Source organism: Balaenoptera physalus (genome assembly GCF_965194825.1).
Source record: "Balaenoptera physalus genome assembly, chromosome: 9".
In the NCBI taxonomy this organism is placed as follows: Eukaryota; Metazoa; Chordata; class Mammalia; order Artiodactyla; family Balaenopteridae; genus Balaenoptera; species Balaenoptera physalus.
In genome coordinates, this window is record NC_138888.1 from 93648888 (window position 1) to 93672611 (window position 23724).

The 23724-nt window shown below is 35.5% G+C and overlaps 1 protein-coding gene across 2 annotated transcripts in view; it reads left to right on the plus strand.

The window, feature by feature from the left end:
* The window catches only part of LCA5 (lebercilin LCA5), a 62292-nt gene that overhangs the window by 28228 nt on the left and 10340 nt on the right, over positions 1-23724 (plus strand). The gene's annotated exons all lie outside the window — the stretch shown is intronic.

Genomic DNA, 23724 nt, shown 5'->3' on the forward strand with positions numbered 1-23724 from the left:
CTCCTAAAGCAAAGGAAATAAAAGCAAAAATAAACAAATGGGACCTAAATAAATTTAAAGCTTTTGCACAGCAAAGGAAACCATCTACAAAATGAAAAGACAGCATACTGAATGGGAGAAAGTTTTTGCAAATGGTATGACCAATAGGGGTTAGTTAATATCCAATCTATGGAAACAGCTCACAGAACTCAACATGAAAAAAAACAAACAACCTGATTAAAAAATGAGCAGAAGAACTGAATAGACATTTTTCCAAAGAAAAAATGCAGATGGCCAACAGGCACATGAAAAGATGCTCACATCACTAATCATTAGAGAAATGCAAATTGAAACCACAATGAGATATCACCTCACACCTGTCAGAATGGCTGTCGTCAAAAATAACACAAATAACAAATGTTGGCAAGGATGTGAAGAAAAGGGAATACTCATACACTGTTGGTGGGAGTGTAAATTGGGGCAGCCACTGTGGAAAACAGTATGGAGGTTTCTCTAAACTAGCAGGCTTGTTAGTTTGTATGTTTCTAAGAATTGGTACATTTTCTAGGTTGTCCAGTTTGTTGGTATGTAATTGTTCATAGTAGCCTCGTAGGAGTCTTTGTCTGTGATATCAGTTGTAATGTCTCCTTTTTTCGTACAGTTTTGTTGATTTGGATCCTCTTTTCCTTGGTTAGTCTAGCTAAAGGTTTATCAATTTTATCTTTTCAAAGAACCAACTCTTAGTTTGGTTAATCTTTTCTATTTTCCTGTTCTCTACTTCATTTATTTCTGCTCTAATCTTTATTATTTCCTTTCTTCTGCTAACTTTGGGCTCAGTTTGTTCTTCTTCTAGTTATTTTAGCCATGGAGTTATGTTGTTTATTGAGGTCTTCCTTGCTTCTTAATGTCAGCATTTATTGCTCTGAACTTCTATTTTAGAACTGGTTTTGGGGCATCCCATAAGTTTTGGTATGGTGTGTTTCCATTTTTGTTTGTCTTGATACTTTTAAATTTCCTCTTTAGTTTTTCTTTGATCCATTAGTTGTTCAGGAGAATGTTATTTAATTTTCATGTTTTGTGAATTTCCCAGTTTTCTTCTTGTTATTGATTTCTGATTTCATACCATCGTCAGAGAAGATACTTGGTATGATTTCAGTCTTCTTGAATTTGCTAAGACTTGTTTTGTGGCCTAGCATGTGGTCTGCCCTAGCATGTGGTCTTCCATGTGTGCTTGAGGAGAATGTGTATTCTGCTGTTGTCAGATAGAATGTTCTGTGTATGTCTGTTAGGTCCATTTGGTCTATAGTACTGTTCAAATCTGTGGTCTTCTTACTGATTTTCTGTCTGGATGATCTATCTGTTGTTGAGAGTGCGTTATTAAAGTCCCTAACTATTATTATATTGATGTTTATTTCTCCTTTTGCTTAGGTGCTCTGATGTTGGGTGCATAAATAGTTACAACTGATATATCTTTTTGGTGTATTGACCCTTTTTCATTATATTACAACTTTCTTTGTCTTTTTTTTTTTTTTAACAATGATAATGACCTTGAATTTATTTTCAAAAAACTACAATAAGCTACAAGTATCAAAGAAGTGAAGTTATCTGGAGTAGTCTATATAGGAGCTCTTTGGACTTTCTTCTATTATGCTAAAATAGTGGTGTTTTTAGGATTTACATTATTGTACTCTCCAATACAAAGTATGGGGCGTGTTAAAGTATACAGTACACCATTTTCATACATGTACAGCATTGGTGGATGAAAAATGTCTCTTAGCAGTAATACTGGATTGTAGCCTCTGGTTTTACCAGCTGCATACTCTAGGACTATTATATAAGTAAAAATCTCTCTTGTTATACTAGAAAGTGACTAGAATGTGCAAACTGATGTAGTGTTTTTTTGGTTTTTTTTTTACCATTTTTAGTTTAAAGACTATTTTGTCTGATGTAAGTATAGCTCTCCCTGCTTTGTTTTTGACTACCGTTTGCTTGAAATATTTTTTCCATCCCTTTACTCTCAGTCTATGTGTGTCTTTTAAGGCTAATGGCCTCTTGTAGGTGGCATATTGTTGAATCTTGTTTTTTAATTTTTCAGCCATTCTGTGTCTTTTGATTGGAGAATTTAATTTGTTTATGTTTAAAGTAATTATTGATAAGTTAGGGCTTACTATTGCCATTTTGTTAACTGTTTTCTGGTTGTTTTGTAGCTCCACTGTTCCTTGTTTCTTATCCTGCTGTCTTTTTTTGTGTGTGTTTTGATGTCTTGAGGTATCATTATGCTTTGACTTTATCATGTTCTCTGAGGTAATAACTGTAGAGTTTTCTCTTGTGGTTATCACTAGGCTTACATAAAATTTCTTAAAGTTATAACATTGTACTTTAAACTAGTAACAACTTGACTTCAGTAAAATTCCTAAACTTTACACTTTCACTTCTCCCTTACCTCCCATTTTAGGTTATTGATGTTACAGTTTACATGTTTTTTATAGTGTGTAACTTAATAACAGATTATTGTAGTAATGGTTATTTTTACTGAGTTTGTTTCCTTAACTTTAAACTAGAATTGTAAGTGAATTATGCACCACAATTACCATATTACAGAATCCAAATTTGACTATATATTTACCATTACCAGTGAGTTTTACAATGCTACCTTCTGTTTTTAATGACATTAATTAGCATCTTTTTACTTCTACTCAAAGAACTTCAGTAGTCATTTCTTGTAAGGCAAGTCTACTGGTGATGAATTTCCTCAGTTTTTTTTTTTTAATTTACTTTATTGAAGTATAATTGTTTAACAATGTTGGGTTAATTTCTGCTGTACAGCAAAGTGATTCAGGTATACGTATATTCCCTCAGCTTTCATTTGTTTGGAGAAGTGTTTTTCCCTCCATTTCTGAAGGATAACTTTGCCAGGTATAGTATCCTTGGTTGGGATTTTTTTCTTTTAATATTTCGAATATGTCATTCCATTCTCTTTCAGCCTGAATAGTTTCTGTTAAGAGATCTGCCAACAGTCTTAGTGGGGGTTTCCCTTGTATGTAATGTCTCTCTTTTTTTGTTGTTGTTGAGTTTATAAAGTTCTTTGTTTTTGACTTTTGACAATATAATTATAATGTGTCTCAGTCTAGCCTTATTAGGGTTCAGCCTATCTGGGGTCTTTGGGGCCTTTTAGATGTAGAGGTCTGTTTCTCACCACAAGCTTGGGCAATTTTCAGCCATTATTGCTTTAAATATACTTTCTGTCCCTTTCTCATTCGCTTCTCTTTCTGGAATTTCCATAATTTGAATATTGTTTCTTTTCATTTTGTCCCGTAAGTCCCATAGGCTTTCTTCACTGTTTTCATTCCCTTTTCTTTTGACTCCTCTGACTGGATAATTTCAAATGTCCTAATTCCAGGTTGCTAATTTCTTCTTCTGCATGGTCGACTCTGCTTTTGAAGTTCTCTAGTGAATTCTTCAGTTCAGTTATTGTATTGATCAGCTCTAGAATTTCAGTTTGTTCATTTGTTTTTTATGGTTTCTGTTTCTTTGATGAACTTCTTGTCTTGTTCATGCATTGATTTCCTAATATTTTTAGTTGTCTGTGTGTTCTTGTAGTTCACTAAACTTCTTTAAGAAGATTATTCTGAATTCTTAGTCTGACAGTTCATAGATCTCCATTTCCTTAGCGTCAGTTATTAGAGCTTTAATAGTTTCCTTCAGTGGTGTCATATTTACCTGATTTTTTTTTTTTTTTTTTGTGATCCTTGATTCCTTGCATTGGTTATCAGTGCATTTGAGCCAGTGGTGCCTTCTTCCAGACTTTGCAGGTTTGCTTTGGCAGAGACAGTTCTTCACGAGTCGGCTCAGTTTGGATTTCTGGATGTTTCTGCTGGTCACGTCCTTGAGCAGGCCGGGCCTGCTTTTAGGGCCTACTTTCGGCTGAGGCAGCTACTTGAGTTCTGAGGTCAGGAGTGGTGGGGGGTGCCACGTGTGGAGAGCAGCTGGGTAGGACTGCTGGCTTGGTTCCCTGACCAAGCGAGGCTGTAGGACGGCCTCACTACTGCCTGGGCTCTCTGGATAGGCTTACTAGGCAGTACAGACTGGGAGATACGCTCATCAGTGGATGGGAGTATGAATTAGCATCCCTGCCCTGCTGGGGTAACAGGATGCCTGGGTGCCGCATTGTTTGGGGACCCAAATCAGGCAAGAGTGTGCGCTGAGTATCCTAATCAGGTGAGGCCATCAGCTTTGCTCTGCAGACAGGGGAAGCCACGGGCCGTGCTCTCTGCTCACGTGCCACTGTCAGCAGGGCTGTTGGGTGGGTTCTGCAGCCCCCCTGTGTGCTCTGGTGAGGTTCCCTGGTCAGGCGGGCTGAAGTCTGTCTTCAGCAATAAGTGGGGCTGTGAGTTAGTTTCCCAACCCGGGCTCATCAGGTAAGTACCCCCAAAGCCACTAATGCTCTTTGTCATCTTGACACAAGCCAGCCTGTGCCCCAGTTTCACTGGCCGAACAGTGCTACTGACTTTGCTCTGGGGGCCACCGGTTCTGCCCACTCACCTGCTGGGTTGTGCAGCTTCTGGGTGTTCTTGTCAGCCCTTCCTCCAGATGGGGCTGGGGGCCACACTCTCTGGTGGGCGGGGCTGTGACCCAGACTTCTGCCTGGGTGGGACTGGGAGAGCCCACTTCAGGCAACTCCCCAGTTTTTTCTGAACAGGCTTTCTGGTAGGGAGGCTGGGGGAGGAGCTAAGACTCAGCTCTTCTGCTGGTCGTGGGCAGACCAGGCTCCAGGGCTGGCAGATCTCCTCATTGGAAGACCCGAATTGGGCAGACTTGCGCCCCACCAAGTTCCCTCGTCAGACTGTGCCACCAAATTGGGCTGCAGAAGAGCAAAGCTGCTGGTTGGGTTTACTCTTTGGGCTCTGCAGGCAGGAACTCAGTCCGCCAAGATCCGAGCGCTGCTTGTTGGAAGCTCCTCCCCCCTTTCTCCATCACAATCAGATTCCCAGTGGTTGAGCCCACAGATGCTCCTGTGATCCCCCTGGGGTGAAACCAGAGTAGGGGTTCCCATGAAGTGACCCCCGGTGCTGGCGGTGCTGGATGTCACCGCTGTGTTCTCTTTTGCCACTGGAGGAGCTGTAGGCACGGGGCTGTGCTGGCCCGGGGAAAGGGCCATGCGGTCAGCGTGTAGCTGTTCCTCTCCCCCTTGCATTCAGTCTGTCTTGGTCTGTGTGGTGCAGGAGGTGCTTCAGCCTCACTCCCGTGTTCTGAGATTCTCTGAGTGATGTCTTATTCTTGCATAGTTGTTAGTTGTTTTTCTTGTAAAGCAGAGCCAAGTCAGGAACAACTTACGTCATCATCTTGGTTATGTCATTCTCGCCTTCTCATTCTTTTTAAAGGTTTTGTATTATTCCATTGTGTATATATATTATAATATGTTGACCCTTTCCCTTATTTTTTTAATTTTTTAAAATAATTCTCCATTATCATTTACTGGTTCAGGTACTTTTTTTTTTAAAATTAATTAATTATATATATTTTTTGGCTGTGTTGGGTCTTCGTTTCTGTGCGAGGGCTTTCTCTAGTTGTGGCAAGCGGGGGCCACTCTTCATCGCGATGGGCAGGCCTCTCACTATCACAGCCTCTCTTGTTGTGGAGCACAGGCTCCAGACGCGCAGGCTCAGTAGTTGTGGCTCATGGGCCTAGCTGCTCCGCAGCATGTGGGATCTTCCCAGACCAGGGCTCGAACCCGTGTCCCCTGCATTAGCAGGCAGATTCTCAACCACTGCGCCACCAGGGAAGCCCAACCCCTTTCCCTTATTAATGTATATATTAGTTTCTTGTTCTGGGGGTAGTCTAAATATACATGGCAGTGAACATAAGTCTTTGCATGCATATATAAGTATACTAATGCAAAATTTCTGCAAGTTAAAGTCTCTGGATCAGTAAGTCATTTAAAAATCATTTTTACTACTTGTTAATATAAGGTCCTAAAGAATTTTGCTGGATAATTGTTTTTCTTGGAGTAATAAAGTAAATTATTGTATTTTTTTAAGGATCAAATTGGCCTTCCTTGTGATTAATATCACCTAAGATTTTAAAACTTATGCATTTTTATGTAAGCATCTTTAATATGGAAACTGTTGAATTTTGTAACTTAGTTGTTAGAAATTATGGCCTTAGCATTCAAGGCCACATAACAATTATTTATCTTTTAATTATTTTGTTAATTAATACTTACCTCTTAAGCTGTTAAATCCTAATGAAACTTGGAATTTTATGGACATACATTATATAAACCAGGTTCCAAGTCTTGTTCTATACCGGGTTAGCTTTATGATGTTCTTTACCACTTAGATTTATCTGAACCTCTGTTTTCAGTTTGTAAAACCTTTCAGGTGGTGATGAACCATGTTAGAGATAAAATTCATAAAGAGTCTGGCTCAGTGCCTGGTATTTATCAGGCACCTAATATATGAATTGAAAAAAAATACACTGAAGGAAAAGTACACTATTTAAAAATAAGTACATTACAGTTAGTATCCTACAATTTGAAAGGACTATAGAAATGGTTTAGTGCATTGGTTTTCAAATTGAGCTCAGTGGACTTTAAACATTCTATTTCTTTTTTTTTTTTTTTAAGTTTACAACTACTGATTTGGTCCATCAGTTTTTCAAATTTTAGCAGTTCTTCATAGAAAACCAGACAAAGGGTGAACTTGAACTATTCTGTGTGGTGATTGGTGAGTTAGGCTGCAAAGAGAGCTTTAGAAAGTCACTTGCCCAGCAATCTGAGGCAGCCCATGAAACTCCTTCATGGGGCACTCTCTAGTCTAGTCCAACTCAAGCATTTTACAGTTGAGGAGGTTATGACAGAGAGATGTTATTTACCATGTTCTAGGTCACATAGAGTCACACAGGTCATTAGGACCACATGTCTGGAACTAGAACTGTAGTCTTTTGTCTCCCATTCTGTTGCTCTATTATTTTATTATCATTTTAGTAGAAGCTTTAGGATTTTATCATGTATCTAAAAGCTGAATAATATGTTCCTCTTATAGTGCATTTGTGTTTTTTTCATAATTTTTAACGATAGCATGAATTAAGATATTAAAATTAACTTTGGCTATTTTATCAGTATCCACATGCTGTTAAAGAAACAAATCATTTTTTCAGAATCTCTCATATCATATTAATTTTCTATATGCAGTTTGTTGAGTAGGTAACACTTCGGAAATCTGTTTTATTTTTGGCGCTAACTGCGGTGAATACTGTGGAGTAAAATCTAACAATGTTGGAAGACAAAAACTCAGAGTAAGCAAAGGCTTGCAGACATTTTAAAAGAAAACAGTATAAGTTTCATTAGAGTAATTATACCAAAACTCAACACTTGAAATGCTCAAAGGAAACATAACTTTTGGATTCTACGTTTTGCTTCTTTTCCTTCTCAAGGCAGATGAAGAAATAATAAGTGATGGGTAACTCATTTAAAAATCTCAGTCTCCAGATTTAGATGAATTATACCTCAGAGGACTGAAGAACCCTGTGAATGTGATTTCAGAATCTTTGTCAGTATTCTTTGTGGAGTTAGGAAGAGTAAGAAAGGCAAGAAAAGTAACAAAAAACAAGTACCAGTGTTTTCAAAGATAGGTGGAAGTAGATGTTAGAAATTATCAATCAGTATACTTAATGCCAATCTCTACCAAATTTTTGAGTATGTTTTGGAAAATATTTCTCACTTAGAAGTATCCTCACTTTTTTCCCCATGAGATTGTTAGATTTGTACATTGAAGTATACTTTATTATATTCTACTATTTACATATAGTATATGTATACATCCATATTCTAAACTATTTGCTATACTCTATACTATACAATATATACTACAGATTATACTATACCACTTATATAGTATATATATTACATACATCTATATTCTGTAGGTATATACTATGTCTACTGGATTCTAATAGATATGTCTTGATATATAGTAGATAGAATATATCTTGATACACAGTAGATACAGTAAATCTTTCATGTTTGTGATTTAGTGGAGAAATGTGGGCTGGCTGAAAATAATGTTAGAAAGCATTACAATTGGATCAGTAACTGAACCCGAAGAGTGCAAATAAATATACAGCTTTCAGCTTGGAGAGAACATTTCTAGGTGGGTGTTTGGGGTGCCATATTAGGCCCTGTCCCTTTCAGCATGTTTATCAGTGTATTTGAGTGGGCTCCTTAAGGACAAGAACGAGTCTTATTTGATTTTGTATTTGCAACATTTGATACACTATCTGGCTAGAATTAGTGTCTCTTAAAGGAATGAATGGATGGATAGATCAATAAAATAAAGTGGCTTTCGTGGACAGGTTCACAAATAGAAGGGACAGCTAATTTGATGGATGAGAAGACTGAGATTGAATTGATCTCCTTAGGTTCAAAATCTGGCAGAAAACAAGCAAGATAAAATTTAATCGAGTTAACTGTTAAGTCCTCAATTTTTTTCCATCCATTTTATGGATACCATATGGGGAGACCTGGCTTGAAAGTTATTCAGGTTTTTAAAAAGTCTAAGGTTTCAGTTGAGACTATAATCATATAACTGTTTAAAAAGATAACTGAAAGAAAAAAGTTAATTGAGTATGGTGGTGCCCAGGCTCTCAAGGTAATAATAACTTATTTTACTGGCCGGATCACATCTGATAACAGGTACCCAATTTTAGGTAACAAACTGACCTGTAGAGAGCAAGCAGAAGAACCAAGGGGTCAAAGAACTGGCATATAAGGAACAGTGGAAGAAGCATGGAATTATGGATAAGATTCAAATTAAGGGAAAATGTAACTTACTTCAGTATTTAAAGAGCTGTTGTGTGAAAGAGGGGAAACAGATATGCTTTTGGATGTTCCTGAAGGCAATAGGAACCTAATGGATATTTCTGGGAAGCGGGTTTCCACTCATTTATAAACAAGAGCTTCCTAATAGTTGGAATTGTCCAATGACAATGAAATCAGTACCCTTTGTATTATTGAGCTTTTCTGCCACCACAGGTATTTGTACAGAGGCTGCATGACCACCTACTAGGAATGTAAAAACTGTTCCTATAGGGCAGGGGTTCCCCCGCCCCCCGTTAGAAACCGGGCTGCACAGCAGGAGGTGAATGGCAGGCGAGCAAGTGAGCGAAGCTTCATCTGCCACTCGCCATTGCTCTCCATCGTTCACATCACCGCCTGAGCCGTCCCCACCCAGTCCATGGAAAAACTGTCTTCCACGAAACCGGTCCCTGGTACCAAAAAGGTTGGGGACCACAGCTATAGGTTCCTTGCTTATACAAGGGTCTAAGCCTTCAGAATTGAGTTACAGTAACACTGAGCAATGAATAAAACAACTGACATTTATAGACCTGTTTTAACAAATGGAGTATTGTTATTTAAGTATATATTGCTTAATTAATAAAAAATAAGTGAAGGTAAGTTCAGTTATCCTTTGGGTTTGCTTGCAAAAATTAAATTATGTAAACCTTTATTTCTCTCTTTTAAGGAGTTAGAATTCTGTGCTCTTTCCTTTTGGAAAAAAATCAGTTATTTAACTTTTTTTTTTGTATTATAAAAATGTTTGTTAAAGACATTTTTAGACTTACAGTGAAGTAGGGCAAAAACACCCATAGTCCTTCCAGCCAAAGATTTTTCTTCTTTTTCTATTCCATATCTTTAATTTCTTAAAGCGCTTTTAATTTTTTTCTTATGAAATATTTTGAACATATAAAAAAGAGAATAATATTTAAAACATTCATCTACCTACTTGATATTTTGTTAATTTTGCTTTAGGTCATATTTTAAAAAATAAGATGTTACTTTGAAGTTCCCCCTGTATACTTTCTCCAAAACGTCTCTCTTCTACTCTCCCTCCTCAGAAGTAACTATTCTGAAGTTGATATATCTTCTTCCTATTTGACTTTTTACAGTTAAATGTATTTTCAGAAATTGTCCTTTTATATAAGTAGCACGTATACATTTTTAAAAACTTGAGAAAAATAAAAACATTCTTACACCCAGATATCATCAGTTTTAGCATTTTAGTGTATATCCTTCTTGATCTTTTCTGTGTATGTGTATAATATGTATTATAGATGAAGAATTACTAGCTTTTCTATTACTAGCTTGCTAAGATTTTTGTTTTAAATCACAGATAGTGGAGAATTTTGTCAAATGTTCGTATGCCTTTTTTTTTTACGTCTATTAAAGTGATCAAGTATTTTTTTCTCATTTAATTAACATGGAAAATTACATTTATATATTTTTACTGTTACACTACTCTTACACTTTGCTTTTTTGAGAGAAGTGCTTCTTGTGATGTTATTTTTGTACATTGCTGAATTCCTTTTGCTAATATTTGGGATTTTTGCAGCAATATGCATATGTAAGAATGGTCTATGATGTATTTTTTTCAAGCTGTCCTTATCCAGTTTTGGCATCAAGATTATAAAAGTTCTCACAGGGAATGACTTGGAGAGTTTTTTCTTCTTTCTGTTCTCTTTCAGAGATTATAAAAGATAGGGAATATCTCTGTCTTAAAATTTGGTAGATTATCACTTCTGAAACCTGGATCTAGTGCTTGTTAGTTTGTTTTTTTAAATTTTTTCTACTTATTCACTTCATTTGTAGATTGATTCAGATCTTATATTTTTAGTTTTAATAATTTATATTTTTCTGGAAAATTATTCATTTTATCTCAGATTTTGTATTTGTTGGCATTAGGTTTTTCATAGTATTTATGATGTTTAAATTTCTGTCACTTCTATAGTTACATACCCCATTTTTATTCCTAATGTAGTTAATATGTACCTCTTCTTTTTCTTGATAAAGCTTGCCAAAAACCGTAGCATGTTTGGAAGCTGTGTTATTTATAGGTTCAGAATTGAAACTAAAACATGTTCAGGGTTGTTTTGCCTTTCTGGTGATTTTTTTTTTTCAATGTTGAATAAAAATTCCTATCTCTCCCTAATAATGCTTTTTGTCTTAAAGCCTATTTAATCTACACTACATTTTTTTTTTTTGCCTAATATATTTTTTCTTTTACTTTCATCTTTTTGTGTGTTAATGTTTTATCTCTGTGCTTGTACAATATTTGACTAAATTCATTTTTAAAAAGAATCCAACATAAGAGTATCTCATTCCACAAAATTATTTATTTACGTTTGTTGGGATCACTGAGATAGTTAGATCTATGTGGGTTATCTTTAAAAACAAAATTATCATTTTTCTTTCTGCTGCTTTTTTTAACTTCCTGCCTCTTAACCCTTTACCCTGACTTTCCATTGATTTCAGAATGACAGATTCTACTACTATTCTTTTAGAGTTTAGCCTTGAATTTTTAAGATATGTGTACTTGAATTAAGGAAATCTGAAGCAATAAATATCTATATTTTTTTCAAATTCTCTCAGGACAGTAGAACACTTTCTCCAGTGTCTTCTCATGTCATCTTACACATTATTATTGTCTGTTTTAATTTACCTTATTTTGAAACTCCTCAATTTTTTAACCATGCTTATGAGATTTACCATTACTTTCTTTGCTCACCATTGTTACTTGCATATCACCGTTGCTCATTACTGCACCTTTCCTTCAGGGTTCATTGTCTTTCTTATCTTTTGGTCATTCTTTCAGTGAGGGCTTCTGAGTGGTAAAATTTTCCAATCTTTGTACATAATTTATCTTCACTCTTGAATGATAATTTTACTGGGTCTTGGAGTCTAGGTTGACAGTTATTATCACTTAGAACTTGATTTTTTTTTTTTTTAACTCCAGTAGCTTTTAACATTTTTTCTTTAAGTATAGCGGTTTCCTGTTTTGCCTCCAAATATCTAAGGGTACACTTATTTAAATAAACTTTTTATATGGGAATAATTTTAAGGTTACAGAGAGTTGCAAATATATATGTAGTTCTAACAACACTCTCATACTCTTTATGCTGATTCACCTCTTGTTAACATGTTACCCCATTTGTCTTATGTACACATGCTCTGTCATATGTGAACACATACATGTACATATGTAAATTTTTAAAAAACTATTTGAGGGAAAGTTCCACACATCATGCTTTTTACCCCTAAATACATTGGTTTTATTTCCTAAGAATAGGGATATGCCCTTGTATAAACACAGTATAATTATGATATAAATTTACATTTGTAAAATAATTTTCTCGAATCTCTCCACAATATAGTTTTTTCAATTGACTTAATAATGTCTTTTATGCCACTTTACTCCTTTAGTACAAGGTCCAATCTAGAGTCAAGTAGTGTGTTGGTTGTCTAGATGTCTTTAGCCTTCATTAATCTGGAACATTTCCTCATACTTTTGTTGTCTTTTTTACGACATTCACATTTTTGAAGAATATGGTACCCCATCCCTTTTCATTTAATAGAATGTTCTTAATTTGCAGTTCTCTGATGTTTTATTGTTATTAGACTAAGGTTTTTGTATTCTTGGCTAGAATACTGAATAGGTGATGTAATTTCCTTCTTAAGATATCATAGCTAAAGGTACATGATCTTCACCTGTCCTTTATCGTTGATGTTAATTTTGATCACCTTACCAATGATTGTACACCATATATACAATTACTATTTTTCCCCTTCAGTGAAACCAATAAGCTGTCTGTGGTGAGCCACTTGGAATTTATATATCTTATTCCGCATCAAAATTTAACATCCATTGATGATTCTTTCCTGATCCAGTCTTTATCGTGATGGTTTTTCTGGCTCTATCTCTCTTTTTATATCTTTTTATATCTTCTTTTTATATTTTTCTTTCTGGAAAATTCTTAGCCTTTTTGTTTTGTTTTTCAATATTGTTTTTTCCCCCATTGTGTCATTATCTTTTAAATTCCTATTACACTATATAAAAAGTTTATAAAGACTATGGATGGCCAATAAACATAAAAATTAACTTCAGTATTAATCCAAGAAATACAAATTAAAATATTAATATCCTTTTTGGCTAGTCCAATAGATTTAAAAATTTCAATATCCAGTTATTTCAAGAATATAGTAAAATAAAGGCTACTAGACTTTTGAAGAGAATGTAAACTGTTAAAATCTTTCCAGCAGGCATTTTGGTAATGCTTTTGAAAAGTGTTCAAATCGTATAAATGTCTATCAACCCAGAAACATAATTTCTTAACATTTACCCTGAGGAAATGATAAAAAATAAGCTTAAATTTATGTGTAATAGGATGTTCACCATAGGAAAAATTGGAAGTACTCAAATGTTGAGCAGCAGAATATGATTAAATAAATTTTGATAATCTGTAAAACAGAATGTTACCTCATTAAAAATTTTTGTGGTATTAGTGTGTTTATTGACATAGAAAGGCATTTATGATATTATTTACTGAGAAAAATGTATAAAAGTCTCAAATTATACACACCAAAATGGTGGCAGTGATTATCACAGAGTGATAGACTGTCACTTTTTAAAATTTTCTGTTCTTTGTGATTTTATAATATTTTAAAGTAAACACTTATTACATTTGTAGTAAAATTTTATAATTATATCAATAAAAGGCATTTTTTCATCCAGATGTTAGAAATGGTATCTTGACAACTTAAGTTATTTAAAAGAAAATTTTTTAATTGAATAAATTTGACATGTAACATTGTATAATAAATTTAAATAAATTTAAGGTGTATAGTGTGTTACTTTGATACACTTAAATATTGCAATATGACTGTCATTGTAGTGACGTTTATCAGTGTTACATAATTATAGTGCAGTATTATTGTCTACATTCATTATATGGTGTATTAGACCTCTATGGCTTATTTACTCCTCGTTACAAGTTTGTACCCTTAAACACCATCAGTTATGCCCCCAGCCCTCATCCCCTGGTAACCATCATTTTACACTCTCTTTTTACAGGTTTGACTCTTTTAGATTCCACATATAAGTGATATTGTGCAGTACTTGTCTTTCTCTGTCTCAGTTATCTTGCTTACTACATTGTGCTCAGGGTCCATCCATGTTGTCACAAATGGCAGGATATCCTCCTTTTTCATGGCTAAAAAAATTTTGTTATGTGTATATATATTCACATCTTTTTATCCATTCATTCACTGATGGACATTTGGGTTGTTTCCACATCTTGGTTATTGTGAATTATGCTGTGATAAACATTGGAGTGCATGTATTTCATGAAAATCCTGTTTTTATTTCCTTTGGGTATATACCTAGAAGTGGAATTGTTGGGTTGTATGGTAGGTCTATTTTTAAATTTTTGAGGATCCTCCCTATCATTTTCCATAGTGGTTGGACCAGTTTACATTCCCACCAACAGTGTATAAGGGTTCTCTTTTCATCACATTCTTGCCAGCACCTGTTGTCTCTTGCCTTCTTGAGAGCCATTCTAACAGGTGTGAGGTGATATCTCACTGTGGTTTTGATTTGTATTTCCCTTATTGATCATCTTTCCATGTGCCTGTTGGCCATTTTGATGCCTTCTTTAGAAAAATGTCTATTTAGTTCTTCTGCCCATTTTAAAAATTGGATTGCTTGTATTTTTGTTAGTGAGTTGACTGAGTTTTTTATATATTTTGGATATTGGCCTCTTATCCGATATATGGTTTGCCAAAATTTTCTCTCATCCTGTATGTTGTCTATTCAATTTGTAAATTGTTCCTTTTGCTCTTCAGAAGCTTTTGAATTTAACGTAGTTCTATTTGTTGATTTCTTGCTTTTGTTGTTTGCGCTTTTGATGTCATGTGCAAAAAATCATTGCCAAGATTAATAACAATGAGCTTATTCTCTGCATTTTCTTCTAGGAGTTTTATGGTATCAGGTCTTATATTTAAGTCGTTAGTCCATTTCAGTTTAATTTTTGTGAGCAGTGTAAGATAAAGGTCCAGCTTCATTGTTCTGCATGTCTTTTTTCCAGTTTTCCCAGCACCATTTGTTCAAAACACTATCCTTTCCCCATTGTGTGTTCTTGGCTCTCTTGTCATATATTAGTTGACCGTATATGCTGGGACTTAATTCTGGGCTCTCTATTCTGTTCCATTGATCTTGGTATCTATTTTTGTGCCAGTACCATACCATTTTTATTACTTTGGCTTTGTAGTATAGTTTGAAATCAGGAAGTGTGATATCTCTGGCTTTGTCCTTTTTCTCAGGATTGCTTTGCCTATTTGGATTCTTTTGTGGTTGTACATAAATTTTAGGATTGTTTCTTCTATTTCTGTGAAGAATGTCTTTGGTATTTTGATGGGGGTTGCATTGAATTTGTAGATGGCTTTGGGTAGTATAGCCATTTTAACAATATTAATTCTTCTAATCTATGAATATGTTATGTCTTTCCATTTGTGTGTTCTTTGGTTTATTTCAGCAAAATCTTGTAGTTTTCATTGTACAGATCTTTCACATCCTTTGTTAAATTTATTCTTAAGTATTTTATTGTTTTTGATGCTATTATGAATGGAATAGTTTTCTTTATTTCTTTTTCAGTTGCTTCATTTTTAGTGTAAAGGAACACAATTGACTTCTGTATATTGATTTTATATCCTCCCATTTTACTGAAATCATTAATTAGATCCAACAGTTTTTTGATCGACTCTTCGGGGTCTTCTATATAAACGATCGTATTATCAGGAGATAGTGACAGTTTTGTTTCTTCCTTTTTGATTTGGAAGCCTTTTATTTCTTTGTCTTGCCTAATTGCTCTAGCTAGGACTTCCAGTACTGTATTGAATAGTAGGGGTGAGAGTGTACATCCTTGTCTCTTGTTCCTGATTTAAAGGAAATGCTTTCAGTTTTTCTCCACTGAGTATATTGTTAGCTGTGGGCTTGTTGTATATGTCTTTTACTATGTTGAGATGCATTCTCTCTATGCCCAATCTGTTAAGGGTTTTAATCATAAAAGGATATTGTATTTTGTCAAATACTTTATCTGCATCTTTTGAGATGATCACATGAATTTTAGTTTTCATTTTATTGATATGATATATTTCCATCTTTGTATTTGCATCTTTGCATCCCAGGGATAAATCTCACTAAGCCATGGTGTGTAATCCTTTTAATGTGTTCTTGAATTCAGTTTGCTAATACTTCGTTGAGAATTTTTGCATCTATATTCATGAGGGATATTGATCTATAGTTTTCTCTTTTTTTGTGTAGTATCCTTACCTGATTTTGGTATCAAGGTAATGCTGGCTTCTTAGAATTTCCGAGTTCAGAAGTGTTCTGTTCTCCTCGATATTTTGGAACAGTTTGAGGAGGATTGATGTTAATTCTTTAAATGTTTGGTAGAATTCTCCAATGAAACTGTGTAGTCATGGAGTTTTCCGTGTTGGGAAGTTTTTTGGTTTGTTTTTTTTTAATTTAAATTTTTAAAATTGAAATATGGTTGATTTACAATATTATATTAGTTCCAGGTGTACAGGATAGTAATTTAGTATTTTTACAGTTTACATTCCATTAAAAGTTGTTACAAGATAATGGCTATAATTCTCTATGCTATATAATATGTCCTTATTGGTTGTCTGTTTTACACATGGTAGGTTATATCTCTTAATCCTGTACCCCTAATTTGCCCCTCTCCCCTTCCATTTCCCCTTTGGTAACCACTAATTTGCTTTCTAGATCTATGAGTTTGTTTCTGTTTTGCATATACATTCATTTGTGTTGTTTTTTAGATTCCACATATAAGTGGTATCATACAGTATTTGTCTGACTTCTTTCACTGAGCATAATATCCTCTAGGTCCATTCACGTGGCTGCAGTTGGAAGAATTTCATTCTTTTTTATGACAGGAATATTCCATTATGTGCATGCATGTATACACACACACACATACATACATACATACATACCACTTCTTCTTTATCCATTCATCTGTTGATGGGCACTTGGGTTGTTTCCATGTCTTGACTATTGTAAAAAGTGTTGCTATGAACATTGGGTGCATGTATCTTTTTAAATTAGTGTTTTAGTTTTGTTTATGGACATATACCCAGGAGTGGAATTGCTGGATCATGTGGTAGTTCTGTTTTTAGTTTTTTGAGGAAACTCCATACTGGTTTCCATAGTGGCTGCACCAAGTTACATTCCCACCAAGGGTTCTCTTTTCTCCACATTCTTGCCAACATTTATTATTTGTATTCTTTTTGATGATAGCTATTCTGAGAAGTGTGAGGCAATATCTTATTTTGGTTTTGATGTGCATTTCTCCAGTAATTAATGATGTTGAGCATCTCTTCCTGTGCCTGTTGGCCATCTGTATGTCTTTTTTAGGAAAATGTCTGTTCAGGTATTCTTCCCATTTTTTGATCGGATTGTTTGGTTTTGGTTGTTTCATTTCTGTTGAAATGAAAAGACAACCTATGGAATGGGATTTAAGTTTGAAACTTTTAAGTTTAATTACGTCTCATTTGTTTACTCTTGCTTTTATTTCTTTTACCGTAGGAGACAGATCCAAAAAAATATTGCTAGGATTTATGTAAAAGAGGCTTCCACCTATGTTCTCTTCTAGGAGTTTTGTGGTTTCAGGTCTTACATTTAGATCTTTAATCCATTTGAGTTTATTTTTGTATATGTTGTAAGGAAATGTTTTAATCTCATTATTTTACATGTAGCTTTCCAGTTTTCCCAGCACAACTTATTGAAGAGACCGTCTTTTCTCCTTATATTCTTGCCTCCTTTGTCATAGATTAATTGACCATAGGTGCATGGGTTTAGTTCTGGGCTCTCTATTCTGTTCCATTGATTTATGTGTCTGTTTCTGTGCCAGTACCATGCTGTTTTGATTGCTGTAGCTTTGTAATATAATCTGAAATCTCGTAGGGTAATACCTCCAGCTTTGTTCTTTTTTCTCAAGATTACTTTGGCAATTTGGGGTCTTTCGTGGTTCCATATGAATTTTAGGATTACTTGTTCTAGTTCTGTGAAAAATGTCATGGATTGCATTAAATCTGTAGATTGCTTTGGGTAGTATGGCCATTTTAACAATATTAATTATTCCAATCCAAGAGTATGGGATATCTTTCCATTTCTTCTTTTATCTTCAATTCGTGTTTTATAGTTTTCAGAGTGTAGGTCTTTCACCTTTTTGGTTAAGTTCATTATTAGGTATTTTATTATTTTTGATGCAATTTTAAGCAGGATTTTTTTTTTACTTTCTCTTTTTGATAGTTTATTATTAGTGTATAGAAACGCAACATATTTTTGTATACGGATATTGTATCCTACAACTTTGCTGAATTCATTTATTCTAATAGTTCTGGGTTGGAGACTTCAGGGTTTTCTATGTAATGTATCATGTCATCTGCAAATAGTGGCAGTTTTACTTCTTCTTTTCCAATTTGGATGCCTTTTATTTCTTTCTCTTGTCTGATTGCTGTGGCTAGAACTTCTAGTACTATGTTAAATAGAAGTGGTGTGAGTGGGCATCCTTGTCTTCTTCCTGAATTTAGTGGAAAGGCTTTCAGCTTTACACTATTGAGTATGCTGGCTCTGGGTTTGTCATAAATGGCCATTATTATGTTGAGAGTTATTATCATGAATGCATGTAGAATTTTATCTAATGCTTTTCGAGTGTGTCTTTTGAGATGATTATATGATTTTTATCTCTCCTTTTGTTAATGTGGTGTTCACATTGATTGATTTCGAATATTGAACCATCCTTGTGACCCTGGAATAGATCCAACTTGATCATGGTGTATAATCCTTTTTACATATTGCTGGATTCAGTTTGCGAGTACTTTGCCTGAGGATTTTTGCATCTATAGTCATCAAAGATATTGGTCTGTAACTTTCTTTTATTGTAGTGTCTTGTTTTGGTTTTGGCATCAGGATAATGGTGGCCTTGTAGAATAAATATGGCAGTGTTATCTCCTCTTCAGTTTTTTGGAATGGTTTGAGAAGGATAGATATAAGTTCTTTAAATGCTTGGTAGAATTTCCCCGTAAAGCCATCTGGTCCTGGACTTTTGTTTGCTGGGTTTTTTTTTTTATTACAAAAAAACTGCTTGACTCAGTCTTGGCAGGCTGTATGTTTCTAGAAGTTTGTCCATTTCCTCTAGATTGTCCAGTTTGTTGGCATATAACTGTTCATAGTGTTCTCTTACGATTTTTTGTATCTCTGTGGTATTGGTTGTTATTTATCATCTTTCATTTCTTATTTTGTTCATTTGGGTCTTCTCCCTTTTCCTCTTGGTGAGCCTGGCTAAACATTTATCAATTTTGTTTATCTTTAAAAAAAAGCAGCTCTTGGTTTCATTGATCTTTTTCTACTTTTTTTAAATCTTTATTTCCTCTGATTTTTATTATTTCCTTCCTCCTGACTTTGGGCTTTGCTCTTTTTCTAATTCTTTAAGGTGGTAGGTTAGGTTGTTTGAGACTTTTCTTGCTCTTGAGGAAGTCCTGTATCGCTATGAACTTCCCTCTTAGAATTGCTTTTGCTGCATCTCATAGATTTTGGAAAGTTGTGTTTTCATTTTCATTTGTCTTGAGGTATTTTCTTATTTCCTCTTTGATTTCATCAGTGACCATAGTTTTTTTAGTAATATGTTGTTTAATCTCCACGTTTGTTCTTTATCCACTTTTCTTTCTATAGTTGATTTTCTAGTTTTATATTGCTGTGGTTGGAAAAGATGCTTGAAATTATTTCTGTCCTCTTAAATTTGTTGAGGCTTGTTTTGTGACTTTGTATGTGATCTGTACTGGAGAACGTTCCATGTGTGCTTGATATGAATGTGTATTCTGCTTTTTTTGCATGTAGTCTCATGTAGATATCAATTAAGTCTAACTGGTCTGTTGTGTCATTTAAGGCCTCTGTGCCTTATTGATTTTCTGTCTTGATGATCTGTCCATTGATGTCAGTGGAGTGTTAACATCTCATACTATTGTTGTATTGTTGTCAATTTCTCCCTTTATGTCTGTATTTGCATTATATGTTTAGGTGCTCTTGTATTGGGTGTGTTTGTGTTAACAAGTGTAATACCCTCTTGTATTGATCCCTTTATCACTGTATAAGGCCTTCTTTGTCTTTCATTGTAGTCTTTATTTTAAAGTCTGATATGATTTTGTCTGAGTATTGCTACCCACACTTTGTCATTTTTGTTTGCATGAAACATCTTTTTCCATCCGCTCACACTGTGTGTGTCTTTACCCCTGAAGTGAGTCTCTTGTAGGCAGCATATTCAAGGGTCTTGTTTTTTTTTTTTTAAATCCAGTCAGCCACCTTATGTCTTTTGATCTGAGCATTTAGTCCATTGACATTTAAAGTAATTATTAATAGGTACATACTTATTGCCATTTTATTACTTGTTTTCCAGTTGTGGTTACCATGGGGTTCATATATGTTGACTCATAATTATATCTACTTGTTTTAAACTGGTAGTCATTTAAATTCAAACACATTCTAAAAGATCTACATTTTTTACCTCCGTAACCCACATTTTGTGTATTTGATATATTCTACATCTTCCTGCTTGTTCCTTAACTGTTTATTTTAGTTATAGTTGCTTTTATACTTTTTTTGTCTTTTAATCTACATACTGGCTTATTTAAGTGATCTTCAATCCTTACTGTGTATTTGACTTTCCCACTGGGATTTTCCCTTTCCTACAGATTCTTACCTCTTTTCAATTTAGAGAAGACCCTTCAACATTTCTTTTAGAGTAGGTTTAGTATGCTGAATTCTTTTAGCTTTTGCTTGTCTGAGAAGTTCTTTATCTCTCCTATTCTAAATGATAATCTTGCTGGGTAGAGTATCATAGGTTGCAGGTTTTTCCTTTTCAGGATTTTGAATATATCATGCCTCTCCCTTTTGGCCTGCAAAGTTTCTGCAGAGAAATCAGCTGATAGCCTTATGGGGATTCCTTTATATATGACACTTTTTCTCTTGCTGCCTTTAGAATTCTCTTTAACTTTTGCCATTTTAATTGTATGTCTTGGTGTGGGTCTGTTTGGGTTCATCTTGTTTGGAACCCTCTCTGCTTCCTGTATCTGGATATCTGTTTCCTCCTTCAGGTTTGGGAAGTTTTCAACCATAATTTCTTCAAATCTATTTTTGATCCCCTTCTCTCTCTCTCCTTCTGGAACCCCTATAAAGCAAATGTTGGAACACTTAATGTTATTGGAGAGATCTCTTAGATTGCTTTCACTTTATAAAACGTGTTTTTCTCTCTGCTGTTCTGATTTGGTGATTTCCATGATTATATCTTCCAGGTCAGTTATGCATTTTTCCATATTACTTAACCTGCTATTCATTCGTTTTAGTGTGTTTTTTATTTCAGCTGTTGAATTCTTCATTTCTGATTGGGTGTTTTTTTATTTTTTGTTTCTAATTCCTTGTTAAAATGTTCAGTGTTTAGATCAATTCTTTTACCTAATTCAGTTAAGCTTTTTATTACCAATGTTTTGAATTACTTATCTGTTAAGTTGTTTATTTCCATTTCATTATTTGTTCAGGGTTTTTTTCTTGTTCTTTGAACTGAGAATAGTTCCTCTGCCTTTTAATTTTGCTTTTCTCTGCTTCTATGAACTAAGGTGAAGCAGTGATCTTTTGTGGTCTTGAAGGGGTGTTCTTATTTGGGAGTGTCCCTATGCAGACTGCACATGCCCAGTGCCTTTGATGGGAGGGCTGGATTTGATGTGGATGCCAGTCACATCTTTCCTGATGTTGTGCTGGCAGCTCTTAACTTGGTAGTGGGGTGTGACTGGGGATGGAGGGGCTAGAGTTGGCTCCTGGTGTGAGACGGGACTTTCTCTCTGTTCAGTGGCTGTCACCTCTCTGTCAGGGGCGGGGTCTGATCCCAAGTTGCTGAAGCAGAAGCCCTTTGTGTCAGGCTCAAGCTGCCTCTGTTGCCTTTAAGTGTGTGTTTTTCTCTCTCCCAGCACCAAGACTTTTGCCCCAGAGTAGGGAGTGCTGAAGCAAGTGGGGCCTTTCACATACAGAGGTTCAACGCACTGATTGTGTAGGTGTCTGTGGCTCCTTCAGGTGCAACCCATGGTAGAGTCTTTTCCCTGGTCGTGGCTGTCCCACATCCAGTGCCCCACTGTGGCACAGACTGAGTAGAGCCAGAGCATTCACTTGGCTTTGGCTGGGGTGCACGGTGAGGTGGTTGTGGGAAACCCAGCAACCACCCAGACCTCTCCTCAGAGGCAAGACCCCTTTTCCCCTCACAGCTGATTGCTGTTCCCAGCCTCCACTGTGCTCCACAAGGGAGGGGAGCCTGAATGGTTTCTCTGTGTTTATGGGGTAGGGAGGTGTTGAGGTGTGGTACAGTGGGGCCCAGAGTGGCACGGTTGTGGGAAATCCGGCAGCTGCTAGAGCAGACCTCTCTTCACCCTGCGTCAGAGGCAGGCCAGTGCTCACGCCTCATGAGTAGAGTCCAGGCTTCTCCAGCCTTTCTGTCTGTCCAAGCAGTCCAGGAGGCTTGTGTCCTCCACATCGGACCCCAGGACTGGGACACCCAGTCTGTGGCTTGACCCACTCACTCCCCAGGGTGGGTATCCACTTTTGCAATTTCTTATTTCCTCTGAGTTCCCTCCCAGGAGCACAGGTCCCTACCCAATCGCTTTTCTTCCATTCCTGTGTGATTACCTGTGTATCTTCCTTACAGCCTTGGTTGTACAGTCCTTTTTCCAGTTTCCAGTTAGTTTTCAGTGAGAATTGTTCCACCTGTAGGTGTATTTTTGATGTGTTCATGGGGGGAGGTGAGCTCCACATCCCCGTACTCCACCATCTTGATCTTTTCTCCTCCATGTTGGGAGTTTTTTGATTAGTGATTCAATCTCATTACTCATTAGTCTTCAGATTTTCTGTTTCTTCCTGATTCAGTTTTGGTAGGTTGTATGTTTCTAAAAATGTATCCATTTCTTCTAGGTTACGTAGCTTTTTGGCATATAATCTTTCATACTAGTTGCTTATGATTCAGTGCATTTCTGTAGTTCAGCTGTAATGTCTCCTCTTTCACTTCTAATTCTCTCTTTTTTCCTTAGTGCAAGTAAAGGTTTGTCAATTTTGTTTATCTTTTCAAAGAACCAGCTCTTAGTTTCATTGATCCTTTCTATTGTTTTTCTGGTCTCTACTTCATTTATTTCCATTCTGATCTTTATTATTTCCTTCCTTCTGCTAACTTTGGGCTTAACTTGTTCGAGTTCTTGAAGTGTAAAGTTAGGTTGTTTATTTGAGATCTTTCTGATTTCTTAATATATGCATTAAGGCTCTAAACTTTCAGCTTTTACTGCATCCCACAAGATGTGGTATGTTGTATTTCCATTTTTATTTGTTTTGAGATAATTTTTAAATTTCCCTTTTGATTTCTGTTTTGACCTAATGGTTGTTTAGAAGTGTGTTGTTTAATTTCCACATATTTATAAATCTTTTCACTTTCCTCTGGTTGTTGATTTCTATTTTCATACCATTGTGGTCAGAAAAGATAGTTGGTATGATTTTATTCTTCTTAAATTTGCTAAGATTTGTTTTGTGGTCAGTATGATCAATCTTGGGGACTGTTCCATGTGCACTTGAGAAGAATGTGTATTCTGCTGCTGTTGGATGTAGTGTTCCATATATGTCTGTTAGTCCATTTGTTTTAAAGTGTGCTTCCAACATTTCCTTGCTGATTTTCTATCTGGACAGTCTTTCCATTGCTGATAGTGTGGTATTGAAGTCCCCTACTATTATTGTATTGTCAGTTTCTCCCTTAAGATCTATCAGTATTTGTTTAATATGTTTTGGTGCTTGGGTGTTGGGAGTGTATGTG